Source organism: Triticum dicoccoides, chromosome 6A (assembly GCF_002162155.2).
Source record: "Triticum dicoccoides isolate Atlit2015 ecotype Zavitan chromosome 6A, WEW_v2.0, whole genome shotgun sequence".
NCBI lineage: Eukaryota > Viridiplantae > Streptophyta > Magnoliopsida > Poales > Poaceae > Triticum > Triticum dicoccoides.
The window spans coordinates 418,853,744-418,877,364 of record NC_041390.1 but is presented as its reverse complement, the minus strand read 5'-3'; positions in this window follow the sequence as shown (position 1 = coordinate 418,877,364).

The following is a 23,621-nucleotide window of genomic DNA, read 5'->3' as shown; positions in this document are numbered from 1 at the left end:
GCGGCGCTCCAATGGAGTTCGGCGAGCATAGAGTGGAGACCCACGCGAGGGAGACGGATCTCTCGGTGGTGTACACCATCGACCCGGCCGTGGTGGACGACTACATCAATAGCGTTGAGCAGTTGCTTGCTGGAGAGAAGTACAAGGTGGTTGGCATCGACCTCCAGTACATCGCCAGTTGTCCCAGCATAGATCAGAAGGTTCCTGTCGCCCAGTTGTGTGTGTGCCATCATGTCCTCATCTACCATTACTACATGGCCACAGAGCCTTGCGACCGTTTCAACAGGTTTGTCAATACACTGACTACAAGTTCTCCATGATGGGAACCACCAACGATGTAAAAGCGCTCAGTGTTACGGGCTTGGCCTGCAAGAACCTTGTCAAAATTCGTGACCACTACAGGGTTTGGGGAAGCACAAAGGACTCCCTGGTCGAACTCGCCTCGGCCATCATTGACCCCTACTATGAAAAGATGAAGCATGATGCCCAGAGAACAAGTCCCGTATCCTGGCACGGGGCTTGGATGCGGCAAATGGATGAACCTCACCTCAGGTTTGCAGCCAAGAGCGTGTACACATGCTACGAGATGCACATGCGAATCGTTGACATGAGGAAGTGCCTCGTTACCAAAATTGATGAGCCCAGGTCGAGCCATAAGCAGAGCAAGCGTCACAAGAAGCAGATGATGATCAGATGATCATTTATGCTAGTTAATCATGCATGTAATATATAGTTTACTTTATTGGTGTGTGGAAATGTCATGTGTGTAGTAGCCACCTATGTAATTATGCATGTAATAGTTTACTTTGGTGTGTGCAAATGCCATGGTTGTAGTAGCCACCTATATAAGTGGATGTTTAATTTGGTTATGCAAGCATGTCCTTCTAAGTGTGTGTATATATATGTTGTTGTTCTGTATGCAATCCCATAACACAACACACACGTCTTATTAGCAGTAATCATCTGTGTTATTATCGGTATTCACACACATTTCTGATTACAGACCTGTTTGCCGCGTATCACACACATCTTGTTCATTTGAACCGTTTCTGTTCTCATGTCTCAATGCAAACAGTTCATCCGACTGAACTGCATGCCATATATCACACACACCTTTGATCCGGCTAACTGTTTCCATTGTGTTGCCTAATCACAAATAGTTCATCCGAGTGAACCGTATGCTGTACATCGCACACACCTTCATCTGGCTGCCTGTTTCTTTTGTTCCTCCTCATCACAAACAGTTAATTGAGATGAACCGTATGCCCTGCAACGCACACGCAACTAATATCTAAACCGTGTTTAATGCATTCTCCATCGCAAACTTTTTGTACCTTTTTTGACAGTTTTTACACCACCGTTCACGATTATGGCATCTCACATAGTTTCGTCAAAGGGTCTCTGATCCTAGTGTCGCGTTAGCAGCATCCTGCAGTAGTGCATGATGGATGAAGGAATAAGGAGTAAGAAGAGACTAAGATTGGGGATGCCCCATGGCACCCCAAGTTATTATCCAAAGAAAAACAAGCAACTAAGCTTGTGGATGCCCCAAGTGGCATCCCCTCTTTCTTCTAACGACCATCAATATTTTACTTGGAGCTATATTTTTATTCATCACATATCATGAGTTTTGCTTGGAGCGTCTTATATTATATGAGTCTTTGCTTGTTTTGCTTTTTAGTTTGTGTCATCTATCCTTGCTGGACACACCTATTTAAGAGAGCCAAAATTATTCTATGATTTAATAGAATTGCTCTATGTGCTTCACTTAAACTTTTTGAGCTATGGAATTACTCTAGTGCTTCACTTATATCTTTTTGAGCATGGTGTGCTTTAATATTTTTGAAGAAATGCTCTCATGCTTCACTTAGATTTATTTGAGAGTTGGAGCTTTTTTAAAGAAATTATCTCATGCTTCACCTATATTATTTTGAGAGAAGAAAATTTTATGCTCATGTTCTTCACTTAAATTTGTTTGAGCTTATCAAAAGCAACATATGAAACTACTCCCAAAGTGATAGATATACAAGAGGGATATAATAAAACTTTCATGAAGATCATTGGACAAAATAAACTTGATTCTTTGTAATAGTTTTGAGATATGATGATAGTGATAGATGAGTCATGTTGGTGAGTAATTATGTTTTAGTAAGAATATTGGTGTTAAGGTTTCTGATTCCCTATGCAAGCACGAAAGTCAATAGTTATGCAATGAAATTACATCCTACTTATGGTGCATTATTCGGTGTTAGTTATGCTTAATGCTCACTTATGTGATTTTTCATTTCTTGGTTGGTTGCTTCTCAATCTATTTGCTACCCTCCACTTGCACTAAGTAGAATTACTACTTGTGCATCCAAAATCCTTAAACCCACTTTTTCCATATGAGTCCACCATACCTACCTATATGCGATATTTTTGTGCCGTTCTAAGCAAATTTGTATGTGCCACCTCTAATTTTCAAAGTAAATTTCCTTTTTGTGTGCTCGTACCGCTCATGAAGCGGCAGGGGGTGGCTAATATTTTCCGTGCTAGATGTGTTATTCTCAAGATGAGTGTTTATGCACTTGTCATTGCACGAGAGTACGGCGGTAATAGGGATGCCCAGTCCTGAAATGAAAAAGAAATTCACTTTATGTTGTCAAATAATAAATTTCTTGGAAAGTGTTGGTATGAAGGCACCCGTGGATACGGCTAGCCATGGATTGTGAAAGAATGGTGGAAAAAGGTGTCGGTGTACTAAAGTTTGGGCCTTTTTAGTACCCCTTACTTGTGCACGGGTAGTTGCACCTGTACCCATAGCAAGGCCTAACGGGGACAACTGGAGGCGAGTACTAGACGACCAAGATGGCATCTGAGCCAGTAATCAGAGAACAGAAGACAAGCTGAGCCCCCGGCAAGATTCTTGCCGGGATGGTTTGCAAGCCCCGGCATGCTCTTTGCCGGAATCGTGGGCGAAGCCCCAACAAGACCACTACCCTTGAGGTTGAGAGCTTTGACACCATCGACAATGTCAAGACCAAGATTCAGGGGCGTCTGCGTGGTGGCATGCAGATCTTTGTGAAGACCAGAAGGCAGAGTTCCCAGCAAGATTCTTGCGGGGAACGTTTGCGAGGCCCCGACAAGAATCTTGCCGGGGACGTTTGCGAGGCCACGACAAGGCTCGCACACGGCAAGGTTCCGCCGCCCTGCCACCGCTCCAACATAATGACTAGCCTGCCAGCCTGGCAAGCACCTGCGTGGTGGCATGTAGATCTTCGTGAAGATCCTGCCACCGCTCCAGCACAGCGGCCAGCTAGTCAGCTTGGCATTGCATGCCTTGTCATCTCGGGTGCGTGTCGAGATGGGGTGACGCGGCGACAGACGGGACAGGCTGTTTTTCCGTCCCCGATAAAGTTAGGGGCACGAAAACAGCGCATTCAATGCGTTTGTCCTAAGACGTCATTGATAAGCATGTATACTGCAGCTACTTTACACCTCCTGTATGCCTGTACCCCGATGTGGTAGCCCCTTGGTATAAAAGGAGGCCCAGGGCGATGCAAGAAGGGACTTTTTGGACTTTCCGGCCCAGTTTGCATGCGTAGCAGCTAATCGAAGTGCTCAAGAACACTCAAATACACTAAAAGCAGGAGTAGGGTTGTACGCTTCTCAGCGGCCCGAACCTGGGTAAAAATCCCTCGTGTTGATCATTAGATCTGCTCTTTGTGCGCTGCTCTTCCCGGCCAAACCGTAGAGGGGATCCATGGGATCCCATAGGTGTCATTCCCCGACATATTTGGCGTGCCAGGTAGGGGGATTAGGGTATGTGCAAATCGGATCTACCAGTTAGCGCGTCAGTTTCTTGATCACCTTGTCTCCCAAGTAGAAGGGTATCACGGCGATCAGTTCGTCTACGGTCGATCTGCCCGTACCGACCCGGATGGGTGACGGGGTAGACGCGGATGGTAGTGTAGGTGGAGATCACAAGCACCCACGGTGTTCTGGCGACTAGAGCCAGGTGAGCGGTATCGTCCACGGCCGCGACGATGACCCACGCGCCGTTAGATCTAAGGACAGAGCCGTGCTGCCTATGGGCAGCGTGGCGACCTCCAAGGGTGGAAAAGCGACCTCCAAGACGCCCCTGCCAGTGCATGCGTCGCGGTCTTCCCAGGTCATGCGCGACGAGTAACTACGCGACGTTGGTGACCCCTAGCGTCCCCATGGAAAGGGCCCTCAACATCATTCTCGAGATGTGCAGGGCCTACATGCACCCCAAGATGCTGGTGGAAACGGCGCATGGCCGTGGAACTGCGATCGAGCTCCTTCTAACGCAGTTAGAAGTCAGAGCACGTCACGTTCTTCGCACATGTCGCTGCCACCCACGCCAGCAGAAGCGTTGGCGCGAGCACAACTACTCTTGGATTTCCCTCCCGCTGCGGAGAAGCACGAAGAATGGAGAGCTATTATCCAGAGCCTTAATTATTGGTTTGCAAACAAAGATGGGCACCAGGAGGCAGGGCCTTCGCGGCGGCGGTCCACTGAGCCGGCGCGTGCCAATGGCGGAAGGAACGGAGGTGTCGCGACTATGGTGCACTCTCCTCCACCACGACGACAGCGGTCGCCAGCTCGGCGAGCTGATGCCCGCGATGAAGGATCCACGGCATCATCCTATCCACGAGCTTGCCGCGACCAACGTCAAGTTCTTCGGGAACAAGTCAAAGAAGACGCTCGAACTACCATCGAGCAGCGGCGTGAAGCACGCCATCAATCTGATAGGCGCACAGGGCCCACTGTAGACAGGCCTGAGTCGGGGGATTCTAGTGACTTACCTTACGAGGTGGGTTGTCCAGCTTTTACCCGTGAGCTATGGCGATTCCAGTTGCCCATGACCTGCATGTTCAAACCAGAGGTCCCGGAGAAATACAATGGCAAGACTCATCCGTATGAGTTCCTGAGCATCTACACGATTGCGATGCAAGCTGCCGGGGCTCGAGACGGCAAGCTGCTTGCCAACTAATTCCCATTGGTACTCAAGCCCAATGTCAGGTCATGGCTGATGCGCCTGCCAGTAGATTCCATCTCCTGTTGGTTGGATCTGTGCCACGAGTTTGTTGGCGCCTTTACCGGAGGCTACCAAGCTCCTAGCTAGGCAAGCGATTTACACCTCATCCCCCAGAAAGATGGCGAATCCTTGCGCAAATACATATAGAGATTCAGCCATGTGTAGTACAACATCCCAGATGTTCATCCTGCCGCTATTATCAGCGCATTTCATCAGAATGTGCGCAACCGCAAGATGCGTGAAGAGCTGGCGATGAACAAGGTTAGGGATGTTGCCGAGCTTTATGTTTTAGCTGATAGATGTGCTTGGGAAGAAGAATGAAGGAAGTACCCCGGTGAAGATACCGGCACGGGAAGCGACTCCGGAGACGAAGACATCGTCACCCCGGCAAAGAAGGGCCGACGGCGTAACAGGAAGCGCAAGGGCAAAACCGTGCTTGCCATCGAGGAATTTGACAACCCCGGCACCGCCAAGAAGACCAAGGTTGATGACCCCAGCAAGGAGGTTGCCGGGTGCGCCGCCTGCCAGGCCTTGGCGACTGCTGACAAGCTAGAGGGCTCCGACAAGCAATATTGCAAGACCCATCGCACCAAGGGCCATGACCTCCAGAACTGCAGGCAAGTTGAGCAGCTTGTGGAAAGGAAGAAAGCTGAGTATGAGAGGTGAGATAAGGAGAAGGGCCAGGATGGTGCTGAGGGGTCCGACAAGAAGCGTGGTGGTCGAGGGGGTCGCCGCGGCAGGGAGAAGCAACAATATTTAGAAGAAACATTTGCAAATTCGCGCAAGATCAATCTCAAGCTCAATCCTGAGAAGTGTGTGTTTGGCGTCTCGTCTGGCAAGCTTCTCAGATTCTTTGTGTCTCAGCATGGGATCATGGTGAACCCCGACAAGATGAAGACGATTGAGTAGATTGAAGCACCAAGACGAGTCAAAGATGTGCGTCGACTTGCTGGCGGTGTTGCTTCTCTGAGCAGGTTCATCTCCAAATCTGCCGAGTGGTACTTCTCCAACGTATCTATACTGTTTGATTGTTCCATGCTATTATATTATCTATCTTGGATGTTTTATATGCATTTATATGCTACTTTAATGATTTTTGGGACTAACCTATTAACCTAGAGCCCGGTGCCAGTTTATGTTTTTTCCTTATTTTTGAGATTCGTAGGGAAGAAATATCAAACGGAGTCAAATTGACCTGAAACTTTACGATGATTGTTTTTGGGCCAAAAGAAGCCCATGGAGTACCAGAGATGCACCAAAGGAGTCCCGAGGCCACCACAAGGGTGGAGGGCGCCCCCACCCCCCTAGGGCACGCCCTCCGACCTTGTGGGCCCCTCGTGGACTCTCCTGACTTGTTCTCAATGCCGACACCTCTTATATATCCCCAAACATCCAGAACAGAACCTAGATCGGGAGTTCCGCTGCCGCAAGCCTCTGTAGCCACCAAAAACCTATCGGAACCCTATTCCGGCACCCTGCTGGAGGGGGAAATCATCACTGGTGGCCATCTTCATCATCCCGGCGCTCTCCATGACGAGGAGGGAGTAGTTCACCCTCGGGGCTGAGTGTATGTACCAGTAGCTATGTGTTTGATCTCTCTCTCTCTCTCTCTCTCTCTCTCTCTCTCTCTCTTTCTCTCTCGTGTTCTTGATATGGCACGATCTTGATGTACCACGAGCTTTGCTAATATAGTTGGATCTTATGATGTTTCTCCCCCTCTACCTTCACTACAAAAAAAGACACATACGTGACATTTTGGGCCAAATGAATTTTTTTGTCATGCTTATGACACTTCTATGACGATAATTGTGACAAAACCCGGTATCATCATAGATGTGGTGGGTGTCGGCATCCTGGGAACGGGGGTACCCAGACTTGCCTGCCTGCGGCCCACGGCGTGGCTCCACCAGCGGCCCCGTACGACCCATCTTCACCAGCAAACACTCAAGATCCTCGCGAGGGGCCGAGCCTCGTGAGGCGGACGACACAAGACCTCCTGGGGGGTGGGCTCACCAGGCTGGCTCGCGAGGGGCGGAGAGATCAAGGCAAGGGGCACCTCGCGAGGCTCCCATGACGCAAGCCATGGTGACCAAGGCCAGGCAGGCACCAGGCGGGTGCTGGCGCTCGCAGTGTCCTCATTTCCTCTTTGGTGCTAAAGGCACAGGCACAGGCGAGGAGTCCCGAGGCTTCAGGCAAAGGTTTCCATATTGGTGCAACGAGACCAAGATCAGCAGGACAACAGGACGGAGGTCACCGTGGAGCCCAGGACGACATGACCACTAGAGCCTTTGGCAGGCGAAGACCGCCTTTTGTCAGGATAGCTTGTACTGGCTGTCCCCCTTCGAATTGGCCGATGTGGGATCCCTTCCCGCCTAACATTTGTGAGGAGGACCAGGGCCTCTATAAATAGGACTACCCATCACCATAGAGGGGAGAGATCCTTTCCACCCTCATACGCACAAGCTCATCGAGCTCAAGAATGCCTCTCCTCAGGAGGTTGTTCTTCCCTTGTACTTGTTCATCCTCAGACCAAGGGGCAATCCACCACACCACACTGGAGTAGGGTATTACACCACATCGATGGCCTGAACCAGTATAAATCTTGTGTCCCTTTGTTCTGCGAGTTCGACGCGCTAGCTCTAAGATCGCAGTGAGAGTTTGAGCTAGAGGGAGGAGAGATCTTCGTGCGCACCCCAATGTTCGAACCTCAAGGGTTTTGCCGAAACCCGAAATCTGACATTTGGCGCGCCAGGTAGGGGTGCGCCGAAGCTCCACCTCTACCTTGCTTCGTGCAGCTCCATGGCAGACACCATCCCTCTAGTTAGGCCGGCGGGCGCCTGCGGATGCGACGCGGGCATCCGGGCCTTCACCCACACCTTGCGACAGGTGCGGTGGCCGCACAAGTTCAAGCCCGAGATGCCGCCCCGCTACGATGGCGCAGTAGATCCGGTGGCCTTCCTGCAGGCATATGAGAAGGCTGTCCTCGAAGCCGGAGGCGATGACCAAGTCATGGCTAACTGGTTCCCTTGGCCCGGGCCGGCGTGCCACGTGTCTGGCTGCTCAGCTTGCCAAGATCTTCGGTGACCTCCTGGGAGGAGTTGCGTGGTCTCTTCGTCGTGCGCTTCGCGGCACCGGTGCCCCTCGCCGTCGCGGCCCTCCTTGGCGGCTCGCAAGCACCACCCTCGGACCGTCCCACCAAGCCGTTCGTTCGCTAGATTTGTGCCGCCTCCGCGCGGCAAGGAGCTCCCCCGGGTTGGGAGGCGCCCAAGGCCGACCTCACCTTCGACACGGGGGATCACCCTGTCGCCACCGCCGGCTCGGGCGTGCTCCCAATGCTGTGTACACCCACCATTTGCAGTGTAGTTGTCACCAAGACCCTCATCGACGGCGGCGCCGGTCGCAACGTGCTCTCTGTGGAGGCTTTCAGCCTTCTTCACGTACCACTCCAACGGCTCTGACCCAGCAAGCCCTTCTTCGGGGTCGGCGGCGGCTCCACCAGCCCCTTGGGACAGATCCGCCTTCCTGTGACCTTCAGCACCCGCGATAACTACCGCACCGAGCTAATCAACTTCGACATCGCCCGCATCGGCCTCCCATACAACACCATCCTCGGATACCCGGCTCTGGCTCAGTTTATGGCGGCGACCCATCCGGCCCACAACCTCATGAAGATGCCCGGGAGCAAGGACGTCCTCATCGTAGTTGGAGATACCAAGGAGGCTCTGGCGGTGCTTAAGTGTGCCCTCAAAACCGCTGCGGTAGCGCGACCGGCTAACGAGGCCACCCTAGGGGTTAAGGAGGCCGCGCCAGCAAATAAGAAGCAATTGTTCACTCAAGATTGGGCCGAAAACAAGCAGGTGTCGGTCGAGGAAGATGGGTCCTTAGGAGCTACCTTCATCATAGGCGCCAACCTCGACCCAAATCAAGAGGAGGCATTGGTGAGGTTCCTGCACGCGAACAAGGATGTATTCGCCTGGGAACCCAAGCAGCTAGTAGGGGTTCCATGAGGGGTGATCGACCATCACTTGAGGGTGTGCCCCAATGTGCGCCCAGTGAAGCAGAAGGTGCGGCGACAATCCATAGAGAAGTAGTCCTTCATCATCCAGGAAACCCGCAAGCTGGAGGCGGCGGGTGTCATTCGCGAGGTTTGGTACCCCGAGTGGCTGGCGAACCCCGTCGTCGTACCGAAGAAAGGCGGGAAGGAGCGCATGTGTGTTGACTTCACCAACCTGAACAAGGCTTGTCCCCAAGACCCGTTCCCGCTCCCACGCATTGACCAGATTGTTGACTCCACCGCCGAATGCGACCTGTTGTGCTTCCTGGACGCGTTTTCAGGCTATCACCAGATCAAGATGGCAGTGGAGGATGTGCAGAAGACGGCCTTCCTGACCCCGTGTGGGGTGTACTGCTACACTTGCATGCCGTTCGGGCTGCACAATGCAGGCACGACCTTCCAACGGCTGATGCACATCGCCCTGGGCTAGCAGCTCGGGAGGAATGCAGAGGCCTACGTCGACGACATTGTGGTAAAATCTCGGGAGGCAAGGACTTTGATTCAAGACCTGGAGGAGACCTTCGCAAGCCTACGCCAGGTAGACCTACGGCTCAACCTAGAAAAGTGCGTGTTTAGTGTCCCCTCTGGAAAGTTTTTGGGCTTCCTCGTGTCCCACAGGGGGATCGAGGGTAACCCGGAGAAGGTCAAGGCGATAGAAGACATGAGCCCACCACAAACTCTCAAGGAAATGCAGAAGCTTGCGGGCTGCGTAACCTCGCTGGGGCGCTTCATCTCCAAGCTGGGAGAGTGCGCCCAGCCATTCTTCAAGTTGATGAAGAAGAAGGGCCCGTTCGAGTGGACCCCGGAAGCTGACCAGGCATTTCAAGACCTCAAGAGATACCTGACCAGTCCTCCAGTGATGGTGGCGCCTGGCCCTCTTGAGCCCCTGGTGCTTTACCTTGCCGCCACTCCCTACTCCGCTAGCGCAGCTCTAGTGGCGGTTCGGGAAGATTGCCAGGCCAAGGGTCTGCCACGCCGCGCCACACCGCCAGCCGAGGCGATATAGGACCCAGAGGGCACCGCAAAAGCTGCAGCAATGCCAATGAGTGAGCAGGCCCAGCAAGGCGGCGTTCGCGGGCCGACTGAGGCCCCGACAGGCGATCAAGGTCTTGGGGTCCCGTCATCTCAGGAGATGCCCCAACTGTCGGCAGGCTCAAGCTTTGTCGATGTTCCCGCCCTCGTCGAGCACCCAGTGTATTTAGTCAATACGGTACCGCGGGATGCAAGGGCACGATACCCCATGCCTCAGAAGCTCTTGCTCGTGCTTTTGGTGGCCTCGCGTAAACTGTGGCACTACTTCCAAGTTCACCCAATCAAGGTCGTCTCGGCCTACCTGCTGGAGAGGGTACTTAGGAGCCCCAACACTGCTGGAAGAGTCGCAGAATGGAACATCGAGCTGCAAGCATTCCAGCTGGAGTTCAGCATAACTAGGGTCATCAAGGGGGCCGCGCTCGCCGACTTCGTGGCAGAATGGACTGATGCCCCGGGGTTTGAAGCAGGCGAGGACTGATCCCTATCGCCAGGAAGTGAAGCGTCAGATGGCTGGGTCATGTATTTCGATGGCGCGTTTGCACGCTAGGGCACGAGGGCTGGAGCACTGCTCATCTCTCCTACTCAGGACAATCTCTACTATGCCGTGCGGCTCTACTTCCAGCAAGGCGAGAAGGTCTCCAACAACATCGTGGAGTCTGAAGGCCTCATCACTGGCCTCAAGGCCGCGGTGGCCCTGGGGGTGAAGCGCCTCACCATCAGGGGTGACTCGCAGCTCCTCGTCAACTTCTCCAACAAGGTATACGAGCCAAAGGATGAGCACATGGAGGCATACCTCACGGAGGTACACAAAATGGAAACGCATTTCCTGGGTCTAGAGTTGCAGCACGTACCCCGTGGCACCAACAAGGAGGCCGACGACATCGCCAAAAGGGTGTAAAAGTGACAACCCCAAGAGCCCGACGTCTTTGAGGAGCGGCTCTTCAAGCCGTCGGCAGCACCTCCGCTTTCGGGGCCGGCGCCACCTCGGGAGGAGCTCCCCCAACCGCTTGCCTCAGGAGCCTCCGCCTGCGGCCCGACCTTGGGAGCGTGCCTACTCTTGGTGCTTGAGCCTCAGGAGGGGTGCTGGACCAAGGATCTCAAGGAATACCCGATGCAAGGGACGCTGCCGGAGAAGGAGGAGGATGAAGAGTGCGTGGCCCGACAGGCTACAGCATACTGCATCCAGGACGGTGAGTTATACAGGAAGCGGCCATATGATGTTTTCTTACAATGCATCTCCAGGGAACAGGGCAATTAGTTGCTGGCTGACAAAAATGGCGGAGACTGCGAGCACCACTCGTCTTCACGAACCCTCGTCAGCAAGGCATTCCGCAGCGGGTTCTACTGGCCTACGGTGCTCAATGACGCAACCGAGCTGGTGAAGTCCAGCGAGGTCTGCCAATTCCACGCCAACCAAATCCATCAGCTAGCTCAGGGCCTGTAGACCATTCCACTCTCGTGGCCATTCACAGTCTGGGGGCTGGGTATCTTAGGTTCGTTCCCTCGAGCGCCTGGGGGTTATCGCTACCTCTACGTCACCATCGACAAGTTCACCAAATGGGTGGGGGTAGAAGCTGTCCGCACCATCCTGGCCGGATCTGCGGTCAAGTTTATCAAGGGTCTCGTGAGCCGGTTCGGGGTCCCTAATCATATCATCACCGACAACGGCTCGCACTTCACTAGCAATCTCTTCAAAACATATTGTGCTAACCTTGGAACGCAGATCTGCTACGCTTCAGTGGCACACCCCAGGAGCAATGGTCAAGCCGAACGTGCCAACGCGGAGGTCCTCAGATGCCTCAAGACCAGGACCTTCAAGAAGAAGCTTAAGGCACGCGGCAAGGGCTGGCACGAAGAGCTCCAGCCTGTGCTGTGGTCCATCCGCACCACCGGCACCAAGCCAACAGGCGTGACCCCGTTCTTCCTCGTCTATGGAGAAGAAATGGTTCTCCCTCACAAGGTCAAGCATCATTCCATGCGGGTCCTGGCATTTGATGAGACATAGCAGGATGCCATGCAGGGGATGGACCTTGTGCTAGGGGAGGAACGCCGCCGTGAAGCCTCGCTCCGAGCGGCAAGGTACCAGTAGGCGCTGCGATGGTACCACTGTCGCAACGTCCGCTCCAGGACGCTTGAGGTGGGTGATCTCGTCTTGAGGCGGGTGCTCTCCAGGGAAGGGATGTACAAGCTCTCGCCCATGTGGGAGGGCCCGTTTAGGATCGTCCGTGTCTCCAGGCCTGGTGCCGCGTGCCTGGAGACGCATGACAGGATCCCCATCCAGAACGCCTGGAACATCCAGCACCTCCCAAAGTTCTAACCATGAAGCAGCCCAATGCCTATAAAGCAAGGCCCAGTGCCTATGAAGGTCTCCGCTCGTGACACTCTCACGTAATAATGAGTGGGGCTCTACACGCCCCGGAGTCTCAGGAGTGCCGCCCTCGGGCCTCAAGGGCTCCCTCCCACGTCCTAGTGGCAACACTTAGCTCCGCGCTGGTGAGAAGACTAGACTAGGTGCCAGACACAACTTTTCATTTGCTTTTTGTAGTTGGCTTGCCCCTCTTTAATGAAAAATTGCTTTCTAGTGTTCCTTGCCGGCTTGGTTCTATCACCTTTTGCCTCCGTTTCGGCCCTCGGTTCCTTGTTTTGACCCATGCTCTCCCTCGCATGCCTCATGAGGGGGCTGGACAGGTGCCCTCGTGAGCGTTTTCCCTGTTCTTCGTGAGGCACCCTCGCTCAAGCTCGCAAGATGGCGCGCCTCTCTCAATCTGTGCCCCTCGGGTACCGCGATGCGAAGCGCTGGGTCGTGGTCGGCTGCGCCTGCGACCAAGGCTCAGAAGAATAAGAGTTTCCTAACGAATTTTTGCGGTTCCTAGATGCCTCCCGAGCCAAGGAGGCCTCGCCAGACACTAGGAAATGCGCGCCTCACGAGACGGAAACTACTTCGAGCGTGCCAAGCTAAGTTATTTCTACGCGCCTACATAAAACACCGATGCTACAACGCGACATAGGAACGATAAACATATCATATCAACTTGGAAATCATGGTTCGTTGCACGCCCCTGTGGGGCCCCATACTTGTCTCTCTCTTAATGTAGGAAGAAAAGGAAGAACGAAACAAAAGTGGCGTGTGCCCCCATAGCAGTTCGCGAGGATGGGCCCATGGCGCTCTCCTGGGCTCAGCCAGACCCCTCCTCGCGCCTCACTAGAGCGCGGCGACGAGACGACCCACTGCCACTGTCGAAACGGGCACGGCGGCTGGTCGTAGCCGCCACTGCTGGAGCTGTCGCCGGAAGAAGAGCCGCCGTAGCTGGGTGAGCCATGGCCGACACCAAAGACAAGCCCGCCTTCACCTTCGTCGCGACCGTCGCCAAGGCTGAGCACCTCGTCGCCATCGTTGTCCTCGGAGCAGCACCCGACGTGGCGACCATCTTCCCCGAATACCCGCACGTAGAGGGCCGCGTCGCTGTCGTACTTGAAGTGGAGGGTGCACCGCCTGCCTAGGCTGCACGCGTGGGCAAACATCTGCCAGCCACGGGCCAGGGCTGCGATGCCTGTGACGGGGACTTCCACCGCGACCCATGAAGCCTTGCTGCAGCAGCCGTCCGCCTGTAGCCAGAGACCGCCGGGACCTGCGGCCGGCAGTTCGCCGGCAAAGAACCGTGGGAGCTGAAGCCAGGTGCCAGCCGGGTTCTCCGACCACTTGATGAACTCCGGCATCACCACCACCGAGTGGAAGCGCGGCCGAGGAGGCCGCGCAACCATGGCGCGCCTCACTTCATCGATGGGACTGCCACGACCTGAGCGACACCCACCGCGCGGGGAGGCGCCGCCGCAGTTGCAAGGGGCCATGGTGGGGGGTCGCAGCGTGCTTACGCGGGCGGCCACACCCCCTCTTGGGTGGCGGCGAGCCGGGCTCCTCCTAGCGGGCCTTGCCCTTTTCTGCGGCTGAGAACCTCTTCACCAGTGCCATAGGTGTCGCTGCTAGTAGTGAAGCAAGGGAGAAGAAGCAGGAGAAGTGAAGGAAGAGATGGGTTAAGGGGGCTCCTCCCCCTCCCCGTTTATAGCCAAGAGGAGGCCAACCGCCGGCCTCCATGATCTAAGGTAATAATGACCTTTTTTCTGCATATAGCAGGGACTTGTCAAGTTAGGCAGTTGCCGAGGCAGCGTGGGGAAGCGGAGACGCCCACGTCCCATCAATCGCCATGCGTCAATTGAGGCCGCAGGCTGTTGGGGCCCACGGCGCTCCGCACTGGCCCCTTGGCTTCGCCTCGAAACCAAGTCCGAGCGCGCCTTGGGCCCAGGGGCTACTGTCAGCATCCTGGGAATGGGGGTCCCTAGACTTGCCTGCCTATGGCCCACGGCATGGCTCCACTAGCGGCCCCGTATGGCCCATCTTCACCAACAAACATTCAAGACCCTCGCGACGGGCCGAGCCTCGCGAGGCGGATGACGCAAGACCTCCTCGGGGGAGGCCTCACCAGGCTGGCTCGCGAGGGGCGGAGAGATCAAGGCAAGGGGCACCTCACGAGGTTCCCATGACGCAAGCCATGACGACCAAGGCCAGGCGGGCACCAGCACGCGCAGTGTCCTCGTTTCCTCTTTGGTGCTAAAGGGACAGGCGCAGGCGAGTAGTCCGAGGCATCAGGCAAAGGTTTCCATATCGGTGCAACGAGACCAAGACCAGCAGGACGGCGGGACGAGGGTCACCGTTGAGCCCAGGACGATGTCACCACCACAGCCTTTGGCAGGCGAAGACCACCTTTTGTCAGGATAGCTTGTACTGGTGTCCCACTTCGAATTGGCCGATGTGGGATCCCTTCCCGCCTAACATTTGGGAAGAGGACCAGGGCCTCTATAAATAGGACTAGCCATCACCATAGAGGGGAGAGATCCATTCCACCCTCATACGCACAAGCTCATTGGGCTCAAGAACGCCTCTCCTCAGGAGGCTGTTCTTCCCTTGTACTTGTTCATCCTCAGCCCAAGAGGCAATCCACCACACCACACCGGAGTAGGGTATTACACCACATTTGTGACACATGGAGTCTGATGCGCTAGGTGTCTTCCAGTTATTCGCTGTCGTTGCCATGTCATTGGCTTGTGTGTTGCATCTTGCCATGTCATCATGTGCATTGCATCATCATGTTTTCAAAACTTGCATCCATCCCAGTCTCCCCGTTCCTTCTGTTGTCTGTTCTGAGCCCAGGCACACTTGCACGCGCCCGCGGCACTTCCGAAATATTATTTTATAAGTGGCCGGAAAATGTTCTCGGAATGGGTTGAAAGTTGGCATGCGGTATTGTTATGTTGCCAGTAGGCCGCATGCCAAGTTTCATCGCATTCGGAGTTCGTTTGGTAGCCCAACCGTTAAACATATGGCCGCAATATAGCCGGTCTAACGTCGGAAGTTTTCGGTCTTCGAAAACTGCTGTCCGGCCTCTCCTTCTCTTATCTCTTCTTAGTCCAACCACACACTTGACCTCGTTCACCTAACCCCTCTTTGCTCAGTGCATCGACCCCTCGCCCGTGTCCAAAACTTCCCCGAACCCAAACCGGTCTTTCGTTACTGTTGGGGCCGGATCGTCCCCAAACATCTATAAAACACCTCCATTTTCTTATTTGGACTCCCTAACCCATTTATCTCCGACTGTCTGATTAGGATCGAAGGGACCATGTGACCCTAAACCTTACCAACTTGCTATATATAGACGGAAACCTAGATCCTAGGGGCTTGCCCTATCCATCCCCTCGGTCGCCACCGCATCCTCGTCGTTTTCCTCAGCTACCCAACCAGATCCACTCCTCCTGTCTTCCTAGAGATCCATCTCCATGCAATCCCACCACAGCCGACCACCATCGCCTACGTTTCGATGCCCGACCAAGCCCTGGCCTCCCCGAGCAGCCTCTGCTTTGAGCTCGGGCACCCTGCCCCAAGCTGCTGCCCGATCCCTCCACCTCTCCTGCACGCCCAAACCCCCGTCGTGAAAGCCATCGTGGAAAGCCATGGGAGCCCGGCTGGACCATGCCGCAGCTCCTCTTCCTCCTTCCGTTCTCTCTTTCTTCTTCTTCTTCACTGCTATTCCTCACCCCCTTTTTCGCTGCTCTTCATAGGAACGATGTCGGCCTCCTCAGCTCTCTTCGTTGCCTCCGATTCGAGCGGTCAGACCCCTACTTTGCCTCCCCATGCCTGGGTCCGCGCACCCGCAAGCCATGCCTGAGGCAGTTGCCTCCTCACGTGCCCGATGCGCGAGCATGACCCCTTGACCCTGCCAACGAGGTCTGCCGCCAAGGACGCCCTGCCATGGCGCCGCCATTTCAAGCTTCAAGCCCCAGACGTCAAGTCCCTTCTCATCACCGTCATGGGGGCTGCTCGTGGAGCTCCAAGTCCCGCCCCGTTCTGCTGCAACTCGCTGTCGGGCTTCCCTCTCTCCTGCATCCGCATTGTGCCCTGCCTCCTCAAGTCCGACCGCCGGAGATCCCTCGCCGGGATCCATCTCCCCTCATCCAACAGCCTCCGCCACCATCTTCTTCATGGAGCCCCACCAAGTCCCTGCTTCCTCTGCATCTCTGCGCTGCCCTCTGCTTCACCCCGCGTCAAACGATAGGAGATGGTGCCTCGACCGGTCGCGTTGACCGACTCCAGATCGACCGCACGCACCTGGGCCACCTCCCCTTCGCCGTTGTCTGCGGCCCAGCTCCCACCTCCACCGATCTGGGCCGAGCCCAGCTAGGTGAGCAGCCCAGCCGCCCAGTGCACTATTCAGATTCGGCCCATATAGGTTTTTTTAGGTTCTGCAATTTTAGCTTTTTTTCTAGAGAGTGCCAATTTTACAGAAAAGTCCTTCATCATCATGCATTTAATATCTCACCAACCATGCATCCAAATTGAACAAACTTAACATGTAAAATGCTTACAATTTTGTCTAGTTTCATAATTTCCAACTTTCATCCATGTTTAAAATATTGTTTGTGTTTATTTTGCATAATGCCATGTTAAAATGATTTATTTCATAACTTAATAACCGTAGCTCGGTTTCAAATAAACTTTATATGTAAATGGGGTAGAAAATGCATAGTTAAACATGGTGGAATTACTTTGCATGTTCAACAACTTTTAATATTGTTGGGTACATAAACGAGACCGAACTAAATAACTTGAATGTGGTGTTCCGTCAATATGCAACAGAGTTGCATATTGAGATCCACTTAATTTGTAGTATTGTTTGTTGCACTTTGCCATGCCATGCCTCATTAAACCGGACATGCATCATACTTGATTGTGCATCATGCCATGTTTATGTGATGGTTGTTTACTATGTTGCTAGTTTCTTTCCGGGTTGCTTCTCTCGTTAGCTTCAGTTTTGTTCTGGAGTTGTGAGGATTCGTTCGACTATGTCTGTTTGTCTTCTTCCTGGACTCGTTCTTCTTCCTTGTGGGATTTCAGGCAAGATGACCATACCCTCGATATCACTTCTATCTTTGCTTTCTAGTAGTACGTTCTATCTCTATGTCGCGCTACCTACCACTTGTTATATCATGCCTCCCATATTGCCATGTCAAGCCTCTAACCCACCTTCCTAGCAAACCGTTGGTTGGCTATGTTACCGCTTTTGCTCAGCCCCTCTTATAGCCTTGCTAGTTGTAGGTGAGGTTGAAGTTTGTTCCATGTTGGTACATGTATATGTTGGGATATCACAATATCTCTTATTTTATTTAATGCATCTATATACTTGGTAAAGGGTGGAAGGCTCGACCTTATGACTGGTGTTTTGTTCCACTCTTGCCGCCTTAGTTTCCGTAATACCGGTGTTATGTTCCTTGATTTTGTGTTCCTTATGTGGTTGGGATTATGGGACCCCCTTGACAGTTTGCTTTGAATAAAACTCCTCCAGCAAGGCCCAACCTTGGTTTTAACATTTGCCACCTAAAACTTTTCCCTTGGGTTCTGCAGACTGAAGGGTCATCTTTATTTTAACCCCCTGGGCCAGTGCTCCTTTGAGTGTTGGTCCAAACTAGAGCCCTTTGCAGCACCACCTCAGGGAAACTCGAGGGCTGGTTTTAGTTGTACGTATTGCTCATCCAGTGTGCCCTGAGAACGAGATATGTACAGCTCCTATCGGGATTTGTCAGCACATTCGGGCGGCTTTGTTGGTCTTGTTTTACCATTGTCGAAATGTCTTGTAACCGGGATTCCGAGACTGCTCGGGTCTTTCCGGGAGAAGGAACATCCTTCGTTAACCGTGAGAGCTTGTGATGGCTAAGTTGGGACACCCCTGCAGGGTATAAACTTTCGAGATCCGTGCCCGTGGTTATGTGGCAGATGGGAATTTGTTAATATCCAGTTGTAGATAACTTGACACTTGACTTAATTAAAATGAATCAACCGCGTGTGTAGCCGTGATGGTCTCTTTTCGGCGGAGTCCGGGAAGTGAACACGGTTTTGTGTTATGCTTGAACGTAAGTAGTTTTCTAGATCACTTCTAGCTTCTCGGCCGTTGCGTTGCTTCTCTTCTAACTCTTATTTGCGTATGTTAGCCACCATATTTGCTTAGCGCTTGCTGCAGCTCCACCTCAATACCTTATCCTACTCATAAGTTTAAATAGTCTTGATCTCGCGGGTGTGAGATTGCTGAGTCCTCGTGACTCACGGATACTTCCAAACAGTTGCAGGTGCCGATGATACTAGTGCAGGTGACGCAACCGAGCTCAAATGGGAGATTGATGAAGATCTTGATCGTTGTTGTGTGCCTTTTCCGGATGATCAGTAGTGGTGCCCAGTCGGGACGATCGGGGATCTAGCATTTGGGTTTGTCTTCCTCTATTTTGGTTCTGTAGTCGGACCTTTGATTGTACTCTGGATGATGTATGTTTAACTTGTTATTTGTGTGACGTGGCGATTGTAAGCCAAATCTTTATCCCTTTCTTATTCAGTACATGGGATTGTGTGAAGATTACCCCTCTTGCGACAAAACCACCATGCGGTTATGCCTCTAAGTCGTGCCTCAACACGTGGGAGATATAGCCGCATCGTGGGTGTTACAAGTTGGTAATCAGAGCCATCCCCGACTTAGGAGCCCCCTGCTTGATCGAATCGCTGATGTTGTTGAGTCTAGAACAAAATGTTTTGAGTCTTAGGATTATATATATCGAAGAGTAGGATTCTTTTTACTCCTCAGTCCCTTCGTCGCTTTGGTGAGGCATCATGACATAGAATTTTTGACTTTCCTCTCCTCAAATTTCACGATTTTTTTAGGATCACGCGGGTATCTTGGAATCATTCTGATATTCTTGTGATGAGAAAATTGTTCTTGGTGCCTCCTGACATTTAGGGGTTATGGCAGTGTCCCGGGGAGTTGAGCTCCGAGGTGTTGTCGTGACAATTTTATCGTTGCAGTTCTGGAATACCCGAGTTTCGCCGACATCGAAAATCTCTTTTATGCAGTTGTTGGTGAGATAACCTCAATGCCACCCAGTACTGGGGTGGGAGTTCAGGAGTATTGCCATAACTCGTATAACGGATGCTTTTCGAAAGTTGAGGTACACGATTTCCGAAGGTTTCTTGGTTATGTGTTGAAGGATGGATACAGCTGGATGTAGGGATTGTTAGTTTGGGTGAGATATTATGCTTCCCCTGTATCCCCAACACCTGATTGCATAACCATAAAGTTTCGGGAGTTTATAGGTGGGAATTCAAGTATCTCGTAGGATATCTTTCCAACAGACACATGATACGATATGGGATCTATCATATGTTTGTTTCTGACTTATTTTGCAAGCCAATCCTTTGTTTTGTTTTGAGTTGTGGTATTCGAGTTGCTTCAATGTCAAGTGTTGATTCCATACCTTACCTACACGGTGTTCTCATATTTCTATGTGGATGCTAATCCTTCTTGATCATCAAGGTTGTCTTTTCAATTCTTTCCGAACGGTGTGCTTCTCTTCAAGTGGATCCGATCATTTCAACATTCGCGAGTTTAAATTTCAGTTCTTCTCAGCGGTGTTTGCTCCATCCGTCCCCAAGCTGTCTTTGTTTTTCCTGCCCCACCCCTTTTAGTCAAGGACTCAGACTTCTTAATCAAGTATCCTTTTATTAATGTGAAGTTTCTTCATTCTTTTCCTCCAAAGTTATTATCCGGTGATTCTCGTGAAGATGCTAAGGAAGCTACAAGTTTATTATTCTTCGTTCTCTTTTCTTCTCTGGTGGATTAAATTTAAGCTTTGTCAATCATATCTTTTCCTCATTTCAAACGTTTTCTCATGCCGGTGCACCTCTTAATCATCCACTTCTCGCTATTCAATTGTTCCGTAGTGCTGAAGATATCTTAGAAGATTCAAGTTTCCATTCTCAATTCGCTCAAGTTCTTTTGAGGATGTTATCTCATTCAAGCCATTTAAATTAAGCGATGCAATCTCCCTTTCAAGTAATCGTTCGAAGGTGTTTCTTTTGAGTGGGCCCTAACCCACAAGTCTTTTCCCAGGATCTTACCCGACTCTTCTAATTTTTCCAGAGTTACTCTTAAATTCTTTTCAAAGTTTGACGTAACAATGGATTGTCATCTGTCACATGTCTTTCTTCAAGATCTTTCAAATTCTTTTCATCGTTGGCTCAACCTTTCTATTCTTCATTCCGGAGTGCCTCAACAATTTGTGGTGGTGTTTCTCGTCGTCATTCTCGGATTTTGAAGACTGAAGAAGAGTTCCTTTTAAATCCTTACCCGTTCTTGCAAAGATTCATGGTTCTAGCTTCATGCCATCCTCTCATAATTGTTTTCGATTGTGAGAATTCTTTTCACCCATTCGACGCATTTCAGGAGTTGAGTTCCTTTCTCGATCATCTGAAGGCCATCATTTCAGAAGATTTATTCATTCTCAGCTTTCAGCTCTCGTCTCGAATTCTTCCGGTGCATCGTTCAAGTATTCTCTAAAGCTCGTGATCTCTTCGTTCACTTGAATCTAAATTCTCTCAAGTATCTTTGTTCAATTTACAATTCTTCCTGGTGATTCGTGCTTTTTCCTTCATTCATTTTCAATTCTTACGGTGGTTCATTCAAGATTCCTTTCCTCTTGTTATCATATCAATTCATTTGTTCTTTCAAGTCCTACCGGTGGTTCATTGAAGACCTTACCAAGTTTACGCTATATCTATCTTAATCCTTTCTACAAGAATAAGTAGTATGCGAAATCCGTTGCTTATCATCAATCTAAATTAGTGAAGGGTACGCATAACATAATTCTTATTCTTGTTTCATCCAAGTGATTAATTCCTTATTCCGGAGGTTCATCAAAATTCTTGATTTCATTTGTTCATCTTTCTTTCCAGAGCTCCAAGTTTTCTTGGTTATATCATCGGGAAGCTCCATCTAATCAATGCAAGGATTCATCTTATTATTTTCAAGCTTCTTTTCCTTGCGACCTTCTTTTGTCTATCTGGAGTTTTTCGAGAGTTTCTTCATGGTGGCTCGTCAAGGATTCTTTTCATTCTTCAATTGTTCTTCAAGATCTCTCTCGAAGTTAAGATCCGCCAAGCTATACACTCAAATAAACATGGTGTTCAACACATATCTTGTTTTATGGAGTTCAAGCATTCTTCATCTTGCATTCCAAAGTGCAATTCTTCTACCTTATCTCTTGAGATGGTGTTATGTCATCCGTGGCAATTTCTCCTCATGTTTCATGATTCACAAGTTGTTAGGAATGAGATATCTAAATCCATCATTTTCTCTTTGTTCAAGAGATCTTTTCAACCAATCAATCTCTTTGTTGGAGTTATGTTGGGTTATATTTCACCTATAGCCTTCCCTAAGGCATGTTGCTAATTGTGGTGCGTATCAATGACCCAAGTTCTTCATTTATCCTCCTGGTGAAATAAGTTTTTCATCTCCTTGTTGATATCAATCCAATCAAATGTTTTCGTTAGTGGCCGGTTCTCACCTCATAATTTTGAGATGTTTTTCCATAGGCCCACAACAACCTTATTCTTTTGTCATTTATTTTTAAACAACTCCATTCAATCCTTATTTATAAGGATGCTTTCAAAATTCATTTGTGGTAGAAGTTATCATTTTCTTCAACTTTCTTTCTTCCCTAACGATCTAGATTCTATTCTTTCGTTTCGGAGGCATTGTGATGTTGCACTCTTCGACCCATCATCCCATTTTTGTCAAAGATCATGATCTTTCCATTGCTTATCCATTCAATCGGAGTGTCGTGTCCTCCATTCAAGTTCTCTCATCTAATAAAGTTTTGCCCCCCCTTCTCAACCGGAGTGCTGTCTGAAATCTTTCTTACCCTTGTGCCATTCTTTCAATAGTTCCGGAGGCACTGTGTTGTTGATTTCATCAAGTATGCTCTCATCTTATCAAAATTCTTGTTCAATTCCGTCCATTTACAGTCAGAGTGCTGTCCAAATTATATCATTCTTATTCCTCTCTATCTTGTTTTAACCGGAGTGGTTTTAATATCTATCTTATTACCTAACCTGTCGGTTCTCATCGTATCAGATGTTCCTCTTATCTAACAGAGTGTTCACAATCTCGTTCATCTCCATTGTATTCTTCTTTCAATTTGTTCAACCTCTCAAGGTTCATGGTTTCACTCGTTTGTCGAAGAAGAAACTTTGTTTTACCTCTTCCTTTCCCGTTTCTCTCTGGTGCCATCCCTAGGATCTTGGGTCGAGATCCTCTCATAGTGGTGGAGTGTTGTGATGCCCCGAGTCTGATGCGCCAGGTGTCTTCCAGTTATTCGCCGTCATTGCCATGTCATTGGCTTGCATGTTGCATCTTGCCATGTCAGCATGTGCATTGCGTCATCATGTTTTCAAAACTTGCATCCGTCTCGGTCTCCCTATTCCTTCCGTTGTCTGTTCCGAGCCAAGGCACACTTGCATGCGCCCGCGACACTTCCGAAATATTATTTTATAAGTGTCTGGAAAATGTTCTCGGAATGGGTTGAAAGTTGGCATGCGGTGTTGTTATGTTGTCAGTAGGCCGCCTGCCAAGTTTCATCGCATTCAGAGTTTGTTTGATAGCCCAACCGTTAAACATATGGCCGCAATATAGCCGGTCTAACGTCGGACGTTGTCGGTCTCCGAAAACTCCTGTCGGGCCTCTCCTTCTCTTCTCTCTTCTCAGTCCAACCACACACTTGACCTCATTCACCTAACCCCTCTTTGCTCAGTGCATCAACCCCTCGCCCGTGTCCGAAACTTCCCCGAACCCGAACCGGACTTTCGTTACCGTTGGGTCCGGATCATCCCCAAACATCTAAAACATCTCCGTTTTCTTATTTGGACTCCCTAACCCATTTATCTCGGACCGTCCGATTACGATCGGAGGGACCAGGTGACCCTAAACCTTACCAACTTGCTATATATAGACGGAAACCTAGATCCTAGGGGCTTGTCCCATCCATCCCCTCGGTCGCTGCCGCATCCTCCCCGTTTTCCTCAGCTACCCAACCAGATCCACTCCTCCTGTCTTCCTAGAGATCCATCTC